The sequence below is a fragment of the Phascolarctos cinereus genome, unplaced genomic scaffold (genome assembly GCF_003287225.1).
Source record: "Phascolarctos cinereus isolate Bilbo 61053 unplaced genomic scaffold, phaCin_HiC Scaffold_2;HRSCAF=192, whole genome shotgun sequence".
In the NCBI taxonomy this organism is placed as follows: Eukaryota; Metazoa; Chordata; class Mammalia; order Diprotodontia; family Phascolarctidae; genus Phascolarctos; species Phascolarctos cinereus.
In genome coordinates this window covers 2,250,026-2,266,155 of record NW_027555625.1, presented here as the reverse complement: position 1 = coordinate 2,266,155, position 16,130 = coordinate 2,250,026, and positions in this window count along the sequence as shown.

Below are 16,130 nucleotides of genomic sequence, written 5' to 3'. Positions count from 1 at the left end.
TTCAAGAGCTTACAGTGCTCAGATGGGGTGGGGAGGTGAGGGAAGTGATCAAACTTCACCCTGGATCAGAATATTTAAGTAACTTGCAGGTCCCCAGAGTGAGCTGTTCCTGAAAATTTCTTCCTGGAAGAAACTAAGCAAATGAGAGTAATGCAATGGATAGAGTGTTGGGTCTAAAGTCAGGAAGACCTAAGTTCAAATATAGCTTTGTATACTTACTAGCTATGTGACCCTGGGCAAGTCATTTCACCTCTGTTTGTCTCAGTTTCCTCATCCATAGAATAAGGATCATAATGTCATCTACCTTGCAGGGTTTTTGTGAAGACCAAATGAAATAATAACAAAGTGCTTGGCATACAGTAAGCACCATATAAATGTGAGTTATGATTACTATTATTGTTAGAGGAGAAAATGGGAAAAGAAATGAGAGCTATGGAAGAAAGACTTGAAAAAAGGGTTAACAAATTGGGGGAATGCTCATCAGTTGGGGAATGGCTGAGCAATTTGTGGCATGATTGTGATGGAATACTGTTGTACTCTAAGGAATGACAAGGTAGGGAGGCGGTTTCAGCAGAAAAAACACCAAAAAACAAAAAATAAAACATGGCAAGGTGTATATGAACTGATGTAAGGTAAAAAATGGGAGATGATTGTGCACAGTGACAGCAATGTTTTAATGATAGTCAGCTGTGAAAGACTTGGCTACTCCCATCAATACCATGATCCAAGACAATTCCAAAGGACTCATGATGGGGGAAAAAAGAGGACTGATAAACTCTGAGTGAAAATTAAAGTGTAATTTTTAAACTTTATTTTTCTTGCTTTTTGCGAGGAGATGTGGCTAATACAGAAATATGTTTTGCATGATTTCACATGTGTAATTGGTATCATATTGCTTACCTTCTAAGTGGGTATGGGAGGGAGTGAGAGGGAGAAAAACAATTTAAAAATCAAAAATTTTAAAAAAGAATATTTTAAAATAAATTAATTAAAATGTTTTTTTAAATAAAGAATAGAATGAAAAAAAGAAAAGAAAATTAATAGTTTGGAACAAGAGACACAAAACTTTATCTAAGAAACAAACTTCTTGAAAATTAGAATGTACCAAATAGAAGCTAGTGACTGTATGAAACAAGAAATATTAAAATAAAATGTAAAAATCAAAAAAAAACAGGACAAAATATGAAGTATCTTCTAGCAAGAAACAATTCACAACAAACAATTGAGAAAATAGATCAAAGAGATAATTAAGAATCATTGGAGTGCATGAATGTCATGACCAACAAAAAAGGGCCTAGATGTATTTCAAGAAATCATAAAAGAAAACTGCCCAGATCTCTTAGAAACAAAGGGAAAGGTAGAAATAGAAATAATCTACCAGTCAACTCTTGACAGAAACCACCAAATGAAAATTCCAAGGAACATTACAGTAAAAATCCACGACTTCCAGATGAACGACAAAATATTATGAGTAGCCAGAAAGCATTCAAGTCCCAAGGGGTCACATGTAGTATGATGCGTGATTTGGCAGCTGTAAAGAAGAAGGAAGATTGTAACACTATATTACAAAAAGCATAGATAGAGACTATGGCCAAGAATAAAACCAGCAAAACTGACAATAATCCTACAAGGAGAAAAAAAATGGAATTTTAGTGAAATAGAAGACTTCCAAGCATTCCTTATGAAAAGATTAGTTTTAAGATTTTAAAAATGCAAATGAAGAAATAAATAAAAACATGAAAAGGTAAACATGTGTGACTAATCATAATAGGCTCAAAAAGAGAAATTGTTTACATTTTAATAAGTAGAGATTAAATATATACCCCATAAATTTTTTTATCCTTATCAAGTGTCATAGAGGGAGTTTAATTAGACAGTCTGGAAGTGGTTCTGTTATATTTTGATGATCTTAAAAGAAGAATAAAACAGGAATATACTGGTGGAGGGGAGAGCATGGATAAAATTGTCTCACACAATTTAAGTGCCCAAGTAGTAATCTATATAAACAAGGAGGAAAGGGTGTAGAGAGTCATGTGGCACTTGAGCCTTACATTTATCTGAATTGGTCAAAGAAGGGAAGAATAGACACATATGGTTGGGTACAGAAATACATTTCACCCAACAAGAAAAAAAGGAAAAAAGGGGGAAAGGGGAAAGAAACAAATAAGAGGCATGATAGGTTAAAGAGGAGATCTGTCTTGAGCAAAACAAATTAAAAAGAATGGATCTCAAAAAGGGAGAGAATGAAGAAAGAATAAGAACCTGTTATTAGGTTCTGAGACAGGAAAAGAAAAGAAGGGGGAAGGGAATAGAAACAGATCACAACAAACCTAAAACACTGGTGCGGAGCTCATTCCTTCTCTCTCACTACCCTTATCTTTATAAAGATCAGGGCAGAAAACAAAGAGAAGGAGAACTATAAAGAGTTAGCATAAACTAAAAATTAACAGTCATAACTATGAATGTGAATTGGTTGAACTCACCCATAAAATGAAAGAGTTTATGATTATAAAGCAGAATTCAACAATACATGGTTTACAAGAAACACTTGAAGCAGAAGACTGTACACAAATTTAAAATAAATGGAGAAAAATCTATTAAGCTTCAGTTGAATTAAAAAAGGCAGGGGTCAGAAATCATGATCTCATACAAAACAACAGAAAAAAATAGACTTAATAAAGAGATAATGAAGGAAATCATATTTTGCTAAAAGATATCCTAGACAATGAATTAATAACAATAACTATATATGCACCAAATACTTTAAAAAAGAGTTAAATGACTACATCAAGAATTATGCACTAAAAATAGTAAGAAATTTCAATTTACCCTTTTCATTCACACACATATTTACAAACATGTATATATGTAGATACACACATATACATGGGAATTTAAATATTTAAAAATAAAATAAACAAAAATAAAGTGAAATACCTGAATATAATTTTGGTAAAGTAAGTTGTGATAGATACTTGGACATTATTGAATGTGAACAACAACAACAACAATAACAACAACAAAAAGAATATATATTTCTCACCCATAATGATACTTTTTACAAAAGTTGACCATGCATTACAGCACTAAAATGCTACAAGTTTTTTGTGAAACTTGCAAGTGAAACATGATGATAAGCAGAAATATTAAATGCATCTCTTATGGACCATAATGAAATAAATATTATATTTAATAAAAAGCTGCAAAAGGGATAATTAAATTAATTAGAAATGAAATAATTTTTGTCCTAAAGAATAGGTGGGTCAAGAACAAGTCATAGAAATAATTTATAATTTAATTAAAAATAATGACTGTCATATTTATGGAAAACAGAAGAATTAATGACTGAATAGGAGATAGAGAATATTACAAAATATAAAATGGATGACTTTGATTACATTAAACTAAGTTTTTGTGCAAACAAAGCCAATGCAACCAAGATTAGGAGGGAAGTAGAAAACTGTGAAAGAATTTTTACAACTAGTGTCTCTGATAAGGGTCTTGTTTTAAAAATATGTAGAGAGTTAAGTCAAATTTACAAGAATATAAGTCATTCCCAAATTGATAATGTTATGAACAGGCAGTTCTCAGATGAGGATATTAAAGCTATCTACAGTCACATGAGAAAATACTGTAAATCACTATTGATTAGAGAAATTCAAATCAAAACAACTCTGAGGTACCACATCACACCTATCAGATTGGATACCATGACAAAACAGGAACATGATAAATGTTGGAGAAGATGTGGGAAAATTGAAACACTAATGCATTGTTGGTGGAGTTGTGAACTGATCCAACCATTTTGGAGAGCAATTTGGAACAATGCCCAAAGGGCTCTTTTTTTGGTGGCAAAGAATTGTAAATTGAAAGGATGTACATCAATTGGGGAATGGCTGAACAAGTTGTGGTATATGAATGCAATTGAATACTATTGTGCTATAAGAAATGATGGGCAGGCAGACTTCAGAAAAACCTGTAAAGACTTGTATGGTCTGATGCTGAGTGAAGTGAGCAGAACCAGGAAACTGTTGCACACAGTAACAGCCATGTTGTGCGATGACTAATATTGATAGACTTAACCCTTCTCAGCAATACAAGGATCTAAGACATCTCCAAAAGTCTCATGATAGAAAATGCTATCCACATCCAAAGAAAGAACCATGGAGTTTGAATGCAGATCGAAGCAGACTATTTGCTATTTTTTTTCTTTTGTTTTGTTTTGTTTTGTTTCCTCTTTCTGGTGGTTCCTCCCATTGGTTCTAATTCTTCTTTACAACATCACTAATGTGAAAATATGTTTAATAGGAATGTATATATATAGCTTATACAATATTGAATGCCATCTTGGGGAGAGAGGGAGGGAGAGAGGGAGGGAGGGAGGGAGGGAGGGGGAGACAAATTGAAAACTCAAAATCTTATTGAAGTGATTGTTGATATACCAAAATAAATTAATAAAAAATGACTGTGAGACAGTATACACAAATTTAGGTGATGAAGCTAAAGGAATCCTTCAGGAATTTTTTTTTTATTACTAAATACTTTTATCAATGAAAGAATGAGAGTGGATCAATGAATTGTGTTTGCAACAACCAAAAAACCTAGAAAATGAACAAATTTTAAAAAAACAAGTTAAATATCAAATAAAAATTTCAAAAAAATCAAAGAAGAAATTAATAAAATTCAAGCTGAAATATTATTGAATTAATAAATAAAACTAAGTTTTGAAAAAACACAGATAAGCTCTTATCTAAGTGAACTAAAAAAGGGAAAGAAGAAAAATAAAAAAATTAATTTACAGTCAATGAAGAAGAAATAAAAGACATTATTAGGAGCAATTTTACCCAATAATATGCTAATAAAACTAATCATCTAAATGAAATGGATGAATACCTACAAAATATGAAATGTAGATTAACAGAATAAAATATGGAGAACTTAACCAAATATCAGGGAAAAAATGAACAAATCAGAAATGAACTTTCAAAGAATAAAACTCCAGGAGAAGGATTTTATAAGTTGATTTTACAAACATTTAGAGAAAAAATAATTCTAGTAATATGTTTGAAAAAAAAGTGAGATCCTAGTAAATTCATTATATGATACAAAATACAGTCTTGATGTCTAAACAATGTAGAGTCAAAATAGAGAAAAAATTGTAGAATGATATTCTTAATGAATATTGATGCAAAAAATTAAATAAAATATTAACAATAAGACATATCATAAAAGTCATATACTATGGCCAGGCTGGACTTATATCAGAAATTCTGGTCTAGTTCAGTATTAGGAAAATGATAAATATAATCAATCATTTTAATAATAATAACAAAAACAATATAATTTTATCAAGAGATGCAGAAAATTTTTTGAAAAAAGATACAATACCCATTCCTGTTAAAAAAAAGTTGAGAAAAGAGGAATAAATGGATCTTTTCTTAATATAATAAATATTATCTGTCTAAAGCCAAAAGCCACCATTATCTGTAATGGGGATAAACTAGAGGCCTTTGAATAAGATCAGGGTTAAAGTGAGAGTTCCCATCTAGTACACTTTAATGTTGTACTAGAAATGCTAGCTAGAGTAATAAAACAAAGAAAAAAATCTAGAGAGTAAGTATAGGCAAAGAGCAAAAGCAATTATCCTTTTTCCCCTTACAGAGGATATAGTGATTTACTTAACTACAAAGCTAATTGAAACAATGAGCAACTTCATTAAAGCTTCAAGATATAAAATCAGCTTACATAAATCATCAGCATTACTGCACAGTACTAATAAAATCTAGCAGGAAGAGATTGAAAGGGAGGTTTCATTTAAAATTACTTATGGGAAATAGAAAACACATACGAACTGTATGCATGTAATTATAAAACAATCCTTAAATAAATAGAGATCTAAATATTAGTTGCTCATAGGCAGGCCAAGCCAACATAACAAAAATGACAATACTACCTAAATTAATTTAATTGTTCAATGCCGTACCAATCAAACTATCAAAGAATTACCTTGTAGAGCTAGAGAGTAATAAGCAAACAATTCTTCTAGAAGAACAAAAGGTAAAGAATCTGAAGGGAAATAAAAAAAGGTAGTGGGAAGGAAGGAGATCTACCTGATGTCAAACTGTACTGCAAAGCAATAACCATAAAAATAATTTTGTGATTGTTAAGAAATAGGTTGATTAGTGGAACATATTATGTATACAATATATGTAAGCAAATGAGTATTAAAACCTAGTATTTGATAAATCCAAGGATCCCAGAAAGAATTCATTATTTGACAAAAAACTGTTGGGAAGACTAGAAAGCAGCCTGGCAGAAGCTAGGCATAGACATTTCACATTGTGTACCAAGATAAGCCCTAAACAAGCATAAGACTTAAATATAAAAGGTAACATAACAAGCAAATTAGAGGAACAAAGAAGAAATTCTTTTTCAGATCTATGCAGAGAGGAAAAGTTCATGACCAAACAGAAGATAGAAAGAGAGGATGAGAGAAGCTAAAATAGAGAATTTTGAATATATGAAATTGAAATTTTTTGCAGCAACAAAACTAGTGCAGCTAAAATTAAAAAGGAAACAGGTAAATGGGAAAAATGTTTGCTTCAAGTTTCTCTGATAAAACTCTCATTTTTAACAAATATGGAGAACTAATTAAAACATAAGAATAGGAATCATTCTTGAGTTGATTTAAAAAAAATAGTCCCACAGGGCACCTAGGTGGTGCAGTGAATAGAACTCTGGCTTTGGAGTCAGGACGACCTGAGTTCAAATCCAGCCTCAGACACTTAACACTTACTAGCTGTGTGACCTTGGGCAAGTCACTTAATCCTGATTGCCTCACCAAAAAAAGCAAAAAAAAAATAGTCCCTGCCCTCAAGGAGCTGATAGTACCTAATGGGGAGAACCATGACTATGTATATGCCAGCTATATATATATCTGGTAAATTGGTGCTCATCTCAGAGGGAAAGCACTAATAGCTGAGGGAGGGGGACCAGGAAGGCCTCTTGCAGAAGATGGGATTAAAACTGTGCTCTTGAGGAAGCCACATAAGCCACAAAGAGAGGTGGACAAAGTGGGAGAACATTCCAGGCACACAGGCCAGCCAATGCAAAGGTAAAGAGTCTGCAGAGGAATTGTTATTTGTGAGGAATAACAAGAGCAATGCAATTGGCTGACAAAGTATGTGAAGGGCAGTTAAATGGGAGGGAAGGAAAGGCACAATGTCTCTCCTGATTAGTACTGAGCTACAGTCCTTTGCTATCAAGTGGCTATCGGACATTTCAAATGAGATGTCTCATAGATGAATCAAACTCGATGTATCAAAACCAGAATTACTGTTTTCCTCCACCCCACCCCTCTTCTGAGCCTCCCTCTTTCCATTATTCTCCTAGTCAATAAACTCCAGTGGCTACCAATTACCTCAAGGACAAGATATGATATCTACTGTTTAATTGCTATTTAACACTCTCCCTCAGCCTACCTTTCTAGACATTTTATACATCACTCCCTTGACTGGACTCTAGGTCCAATCAAATTGACCTTGCTATTTCTCATACGAAATCTGTTTCACAGATTCTCCTGTAGAAATCATTACTGTCTCTTTAAGAAGGAGAGAAGATAATTACAGTTGTAACTGTTACTGTAAGACATGTTCTTCCCGTGGAGTCAGGGAAATTATGAGTCTTTAACTTAGGTCTATGAGCACCTATGGGACAAACTATGGAGAAGACAGACTCAAAGCAGATGAGGATAAACCTGTGTTGCTAGAACCACCTCCACTCTTATTCCATGAAGAAAAAATTACAGAGAATTTGATGAGGAGTGACTATGGAGAGTTCGTTGAGAATGTGAGTTTGAAAAAAGCTGGAGACACCGTTTTCCTGTCATGTCTGGAGAAAGACCGACAGCAGAAAGAAGATGAAGATCTGTTTTTCCTCTTTATAAATCCATTGTAAGCTTTACCTCATGAAAAGGATACTTGAAAAAGATTTTGCTGTCCTAAGTGAACCAAACGGCATGGGGATATGTTTAAGAGAAGACATCTGCCATCAGAATGAAGGGTTGATGTGATTGACTAGGATCTTTTGTCAAGTACTGCGAATAATTATCTTTATGGGGTTTTTTCTTATCAATTTTAGTAACCTTAATATTTATTTAATTCTGGGAGATTGAAGGATTTCATATAGAGTGAGATTTGAGCAATTACTAATTGGGAAAGACTATTTTCTCCAGTTTATTAAATTAATATAATTGATTGAACTGAAGTGGTGACTCTGAGGTTAGTACATTGGAAGAAATGTTGACATCTTATTAATTAATGAGAAATGTACATATATTCCCCCAGATTGCCCCAGAATTCATGATGATAGGATTAAATAGGGGAATAATGGTACAAGCAACAGATGGAGGGCTACACTGTCAGCGTGGCTGGTGATCTGTGTAACTTCGCTCCATGGAAGAAGTTGCCTTTTGACCCTTCCTACACATACATGACACCACAGGTCCCATCTTTGTACTGGCTGTCCCCATACCTGGAATACATTCCCTCCTAACCTCTGACCCTTAGAATCTCAAACTGTCTTCCAAACTCAGCATCACCTTCTATGTGACCCTTTCAAAACCCCACCCCCTCCCAATAGCTGATGTCTTTCCTTACAACAAATTAACCCCGTTCCCACCCTCATTTCCTTTGAATATGTTTCAAATTTATCTGTTTTTACAGGTGATGTCTCTTCTAATAGACTGGAAGATCCTGGAGGGCACCTACTCTTTCCCTTTTGTCTTTCTATCCCCCAGAGACTGGCACACTATCTAGCATGCAGCAGGTGCTTAATAAATACTTGGTGATTGTTTAGCACAGAGTTTACAGGTGTGCTCTGTTGAGAGGGACACTTGAGTGGGTCTGCTTAGAACAGAAGATGAGGTCAGGAGTCGGTCTTCATCTCCCATCTTCCTCCTCATGCCCACCCCACAGGATGGCCTCGTTTTCCTCCTGGCTCTTTGTCAGGTGTGTGGATTTCCGGTTGAATGCTGTTCAGTTTGTCTGTTCAGATCTCAGTGCTCATGGATCCTGGCCCCATTGCCACTGCTAATGAGATGAGGACCTAATGAGGCAGGCTTGTCTGTGGGAGGCCTGAAGATGAGCTTAGGAAGCCTCTGTGTGCCTGATTCAGGGAAAAGCTGCTAGACTTTGGCCCCTGGTTGGGACTCCTATTTCTGCCTTGGGAGCCAAGGCTTGAGAGCTGTGTCATTTGGGGTCCATCTGAATAGGAGATCACCCCTCCTGGCTGAACCTGCCAGTACTCTCAGTACCTGAATGTGGCATTCAGGCTACCGAGGGCATGTCCTGCCAGATGGGAAGGCCAGAGTCGTACCATCCACATAGTGGCCAAAAGAAAGAGCAGAGAAGGTTGTGGGGGATGTCTTTGCATGGAGCAGCATGGAGGGCCAGGAAGAAGGAAGTCAGGGGACCGTGGTCCTCAGCCCTGTCTGGCTTTGTCTAGTTGAATGAGTTCATTTCTGGGTCTCAGAGTTTAACAGACATAGATAGTCTGTAGAATGTTCAGGGGAGGGCATGGCAGAGGAGCCTGGAGTTCATGTTATATGAGCATCTGGTTGAAGGAGCTGGGCAGGTTGAACCTGTAGAAGACTGGGGGGGGGAGGGGGGATGTGACTGCTGTCTTCAAGTGCTAGTAAGTCTGTTTTCTGGAAGAAAGTCTAAACTCTTGCTTGGTCACAGACAGGGAATGATGGAGAGAAGTTTCACAGCACAGATTCAAGCCTGATATCAGGGAGAATTTCTTGAGCGTTAGAGCTGTCCCAGGGGGGGATAGTGGGCTCCTTCTCTGCCTGCCCTCGCACCTGCTTCCCCTTCCAGATTTAAGACTGTGTGTTCCTCATCCAACAAAGGCATAAAGTGCGGCACTCTAAACTGAATGCTTCTAAGAGAGCCACTGAGCACGGGCGACATGGGAATCCTGAAGAAAACCAGAGTTGGCCAAGCCAGTGCTGGGTAGGAGCAAGGTGGTGGGCACATGGAATTAGGGAGCACTGAATGTCAGGGGTTTCATCTTATTACTTCAGACTCCTCCCTTCCCATGGCAGTGTTCCTGTGTGTGTTGTGTGTGTGTGTGTGTGTGTGTGTGTGTGAGAAGAGAGAGAGAGAGAGAGAGAGAGAGAGAGAGAGAGAGAGAGAGAGAGAGAGAGAGAGTGACGAGACAAGACCTCCCCATGCCCTCCCCACCTGGCTCAAGGCTGAGATCTCTAGAGTGCATTCATGTGGTCTGGGCCCACAGTGATGGGTATGTCATGGCAAGGACAGGTCTCAGCCAACTCACTGCTCATGTTATGATGTAATGTCCTCCGGGGTATAGCAAGGCATCCTGTCCCTGATATCTGACAGCCCCCTGCACAAAGGCTCTGGGGTATTTTAATTGGCCTTGCTGCTGCTTCTGCTGCTGCTGCAGACCCCAGTTCTTTCCTCTTGTTCTTTGCTAAGCTCTTGGGGATTACTTGTCCATGAGCTGGAATCAGCTTCCGGTTGCAGTTTTTGCATTGCAGCTCAGAGCATGACCCTTCTTTCCAAAGGTTCTTTTCCTTTGGACTTGGTTAATAAGGCCCAGAATGGGTGGTCTCTTCTTCCTTGCCTCTGCTTTTTGGAGGGAAAGGGGAGTCAAGCTTTAATGCCCAGGCTCACAAATGGCCCTGGGTGCTGTCTGTATCTGAAATCTATTTTGGGAGAGGATCGTCTTGCTTGATACAGCTGATAAAGTAAGTTGTCCAAAGGAACTGGCAGTTCATTTGCAAAGAACAATAATGGCCTTTCTAATTAACCAGCTTGGAATCGATTTGTTAGCACTGTTTTCAGAGTGATAGAGAATATTCCCAGGAAGCTCCTTGGTGCCTCACCCAGCCATGGAGCAAAAAGCAACGTGGGCACCGTTGGGGTGGGAAATGGAGCCATGCCAGCCCCCTGGCCAGGCAGCTCTGGCATCCCTCCTAGGAAGTGAGGCCAGAAGCAGTGCACTGAGCCAAGGATCCCTGGGAGTTTGTTCCTTGATTCCCTCCCTTCCCCACCCCCACTCTGACCTGGAGGAGTGCCTGGGTAGCTCCCTCCAAAGCCCTGCAATGTGATGTGCCTTTTTGTAGTTCTTAGGGCTTGGATCTCATCCTGCAGCTACACTAAGGGGTTGGGGGGGGCTGCGTGTGAGCTAGGCCTCCACCCTTTCCCCGTGCTGAGCCTGTGAAGGGGGCTCCTGCATGGGTTCAGAGATCCTGGCTTGGCAGTGACTCCAGGGAAAGATGTCTAGACCAACCATCCATCCTGTTTTCTTTCCTCAGCACCAGGACCCACAGGCACTCAGTGTTCCGAAAGACAGACATAGATGGGGGCTACATCAATAATCCATTGCTAATCAGCAGACATTGCCTAAGGATCAGCTGTCAGGAAGCTTCCTGTCCCACCAGGGCAGGAGGATTAGGTGATCTGAAGCTGAACGATGCCAGTGGGGCTAGGTAGCCACTGAGTGTGGGAGAGATGGGAATCCTGAAGAAATGCAGGATGAAGACACCAGACACGGGCATTGCAGAGAGAAAGAGACCAGCTGAAATGGCCTTACATCCAGAAGGTGGCAATGGATCTGGGACTTGGAGGGTGGGTAGAACATGAATAGGATGGGAGAGAGGGCAAGGAAGGGATGTTCCAGGAGTGGGGGATGGCAAGCTAAAGAAACTGGCCTGACTTTAGTGAAAGCAGCAGTTAAAGTTGGTAAGCTGGGTTGGGACCTGACTACTGAGAGTCTCAAATGCCAGACTGGGGAGTCTGACATTATCAGACATGATTTGGGCTAATCTAGCCTGGATTTCAGGGATGGGGGGAAGACTATTCAGTAATCAGAGCCATCCTAGAGTAGAAAGGGCTAGCTCAGGAGATGGCAGGATCCCCATCCTTGGAGGCAGAGGCTGGATGGTACTAATCAGAATCATTATTGTGGGGGCTCCTTTGGTATTTCTGTGGGACTGAGGTCCCTTCCAACTCTTCAGTTCTGAGATCCTGGGATGGATCAGAGGGAAGCTGCACATGTAGGAGCAGGTTGGTCAGCTATTGCACTGATCATTGGTTTTGGACCCGTGACTGTATAAATAACTAAATAAGGAAAGTTCTCTGTGACTGACCTTGGATGAATCATCTACTTTTCTAAGTCTCATTTTTCTTATCTTCAAAATGTGGGTGTCAGACTATGTGTTCTCTAAGGGCTCCCTAGCTCTGCCATCTTCTGTTCTCTTTTCTAACATCCTGTTCATCTCTGACATCCCTCGTTCTCTGTTTTGAGGCTCCTCCCAGCTCTGACCTTTTATGAACAGATGGCTAACCCTCTTGGCTTTTTCTCCCACCTGGGGAATGACCCTCAGAAATTCGGCAGATGCTGGCTGATTCCTCTGGCTTTGATTTCCTGGCTCCTAGGATGAGAGAAGCCCTCAAACAGATGCTCTATAAATCCTTTCAGACTTTTCCCAATTAACCACATTTCAGGCTTCTTCCAGTTACTTCTCATTTGTCTTGATGGCTTGCGATTCGGTATCGATTTCCACAGCACACAGACATCAGCCCTTGGGGAGGGGGCAGGGGACAGATGTAGGTGGGAAGTGATTGAGCTTTATAAAATGTTCAATGTAGAAGCACAGCCCTTTTTGCTGTTCAGGGAGCTCTTCAGGGAAGCCTCAGAAAGAATGTAGTGTGTCCCAAGGGCATGTTTGGGCCTCAGGATTCGTAGTTTGTTCTCCATGAAATTTCTTGAACAGGGGCAAACTCTGGAGCTAGCTGTCATCATTAAAGGCTTAGTAGGCTGCAAATTCAAACATAGGTGGTCTGGTGCAGTAAACAAGGTGCTCGGCTTGGAGCCCAAAGAGCTACATTTGAATCCCATCAGAGGATGTGACTCTGCTCAAGTTGCAGAAGATGAAAGATGAGAGGAAGACCTGAGCTGACCTGAGCAGCGAAGTGTCATTGAGCTTCCAGTGCATCTATAGTGAGTGCCCTCCCTGCTTCCCCACTCAGAGATCTCTAATGAGCATGATGGGGCGGAGGTGATGGGAATTGGAGCTGAACCCTAAAAAGGAAAAGACCATGGCTTTGGGATCTGGACCCCAGAAAGGAAAAACCCAGAACTTTCCCAACAGGCCAAATCTCTGGCATTGGCCTGAGGCTTTATCCTATCAACTGGCCTTTCATTATCACCTGTGCCCAATCTCCCAATTCAGTTACCCTTAACTTAGCCTAGCCCTCCGTTGTCTTACTTCCCAATGGCCCCTGGCCACTTCCCACCCTTAGTCCTATCTAGGCTCCATTCTCTCTAGGCCAAGTGGTCCACTTAGACATAATTTCTTTGTACACAAAGGGTCACTCTCAGCCTCTCATTGAAGGATATATAAACTGTGAGTCTAATCACCATGATTGTCTTTGTTCTAGAAGAGATAGCCAAATGACCATCCTTTTATTAACAACCTGCTGGCCTCATTAATAAAATGATTAAATTACCCAGAACCTATGTCTCCAGAACCTTTTTAAACATCACACTGATGGACATCTCTGCCAAATAGCATGCTAATGTTTCAGACACAACGCACCCCTTAATGCTGATAGTAATTTCTTTTGACTGGTCATGTGATTTCATCAGTATGGGAGCCCCTAATGAAGAATCCAGTCCACCAATGCATATTGGTCCATTTTCTTTCTGAAGCTAGCTCTCAGCTGCTATGCCATGCTGTGTCATGGGGGATGTCTTCCTCACCCCACGCCTTCAAGCCCCGGAAGGCCTGTAATGTGACTTTGCTGCTTGGCCTGAGAAGGCAGAACCAGGTGTAACAGGTAGATGCTCTCTAGAGGCAGAATGAAGCTTGAAGTTAGGGAATCATCCCCCTCCCAATGAGAGCTATCCCAGAAAGTGGGTTTCCCCTCACTGGAGGGCCTTGGGGGGTTGGCTGGATGGCCACTTGCAACAACGCAGCAAGAATTCTTCTCACTGCATGGGTTGGACTAGAAGATCAGTTGAGGCCCCTTCCAAACCTGCCATTCTATCACTCCATGACTCCTTTGGAATCAGTGAGACAAATACAAATGCCTCATGGGCTGGATTGCACACACTTGAGGCTCCCAGTTTCACATTCCATTCACATCCTGAGTCATGAATCTCCTTGACTGTGACCTCTGTGGCCCCCCTCATTTTGAGATGCCTTAGTGATCATTCAGGCATTTTACCACTGGCTTCCCAACCTGCCTCCCATTGCACGGTCTCCTTGTTGATATTCGGTAGCATAAAGACCATGTGAGGCTGTCACAGGGGACTTTGTTAGGGAGATAATTCCTCATGCCATCCTTTGCTCCTAAAATGTAAGAGAAATGTGGATTCCCCTACTTACCTGGCTGTCATTTTGCATGTGTTGGGCTGCTGCCTGGGCATCTTTAGTGCTCCAACACTTTTTGGCCAGGTGCAACTGCAGGAAACAGGCACTTTCTTGGGTTAACTTTCATTTTTGTTGACTTTGAATATACAGAGGAAAGGGGGAAGGGGAGCACAATCAACCTTAGGAAATTAAAGAAAATGGCGAGGCCATTTGTTATGTTGGAGTAATGGATAAACAAAGATCTGTAAATGACTCCTGATACTGAGGTCTCTGAATGAGAATTATGTAACCTCTTGAATAAATCCATTGCCTTCATTCTGTTAATAGCAAAATGCATTTTGAGTCCTGGTTGTCCTTTGAACACTTTCTTGTGGATATAGTAAGACTGGCAAGCAAAACTGAATGCTGGTGTTTAGATTGCGTGTCATGGAAAAGCAGGTCATGTGGGCACCCACAGCACTTTAAAGAGGCTGATTACATACATTGACGGATGATTGGATTCAGAATAATTTTCTTCCCTTAGATGAGAAAAAGTGATGTGATTGACCCTGATCCTTCAATCAAAATGGCAATGTGACCAAAATGGGCCTCTTTGCAAAGTCAACCAGACAGGAGAGAGGCACAGATGTGCAGGCTCCCTTAAAGGGGTGTGGATGAATGCCACTGACTGGCACTCCTCAATGCCCCTTCTGGCTGCACATGCAGCCATACATGCTTCTCTGATTGGAGACGAGCATGGCGCTGGGCTTTCAGAAAGCATTTTCACTCCATATTTCGTTGGGGAGATAATCACTGCTATCGTTTATTGGCAGTTAATGTGCCGTCGCTTGTACAGGGGACAAGAAGATTAAGTGTAATATATTATCAGTGCTGCTCAGTGCTGATACCGGGGGAAGAAATTTGATTACTCAAAACATCCCTCTTGAGACTTTCATCTCCCCTGGATCACTTCAAGAACCTCTTTAATTGCTGGATCTGTGGCTTTGCTCCGGTCCTACCTTATCTGCCCAGTTCCTTCTCATTGGCCTCTTATCTCCAAAGGCGACTTAGCACCTGAGAAATCCTTTCTTGGCAAGTGCTTCTAAAAGTGTCCACATCACCAAGGGGCAACTATGTGGCTGTATCCCCTTTAGGTTTGTGGAGTCTTTAAGAATTCTGGACTTCAATCCCAGCCCTCCTCCTACCTCATGGTCCTTCACTGTTCTATTGCGTCCCCGATCTAGCCTCAGTTTCTCCATCTGCACAATGAATAACATGATTTGATTGGACAGTTTCTAAAATCCCTCTTGTCTCAGACATTCTGTGATTCTGTGCTTCTCAGCTTGAAAATGGAAGGGAAATTCTACAGGAAAAGAGAATAATAGTGATGTGATGGGCTGGTTACCCCAGTGTAATGACAATAATGATAAACTCTGTTCACTCACTGAGTCTGAGGGAGACCCTTTGAGTGGCTTATCTAGGTAGATTTCAGGTTCTTAAGGAACCTGTTTTGTTCAACGTTCTTAGGCTTATTTCAATACTTCTCTGGGTTCCTCACCTCATAATGCAGGTGCTTCCTTCAGCAGGGCAGCTCCCTACCCAGCTACACCCTTTATATTTGTTTAACTTTTGTCCATGTTCTCCCATAGATCCTCTATGGAGGCTCTATCCATCACACTGGGTGCCTGTCTTGGGCTTGTAATGTACTCTGGGTACCAAGGAGTTCTCCATCTGTTATCCACTATTC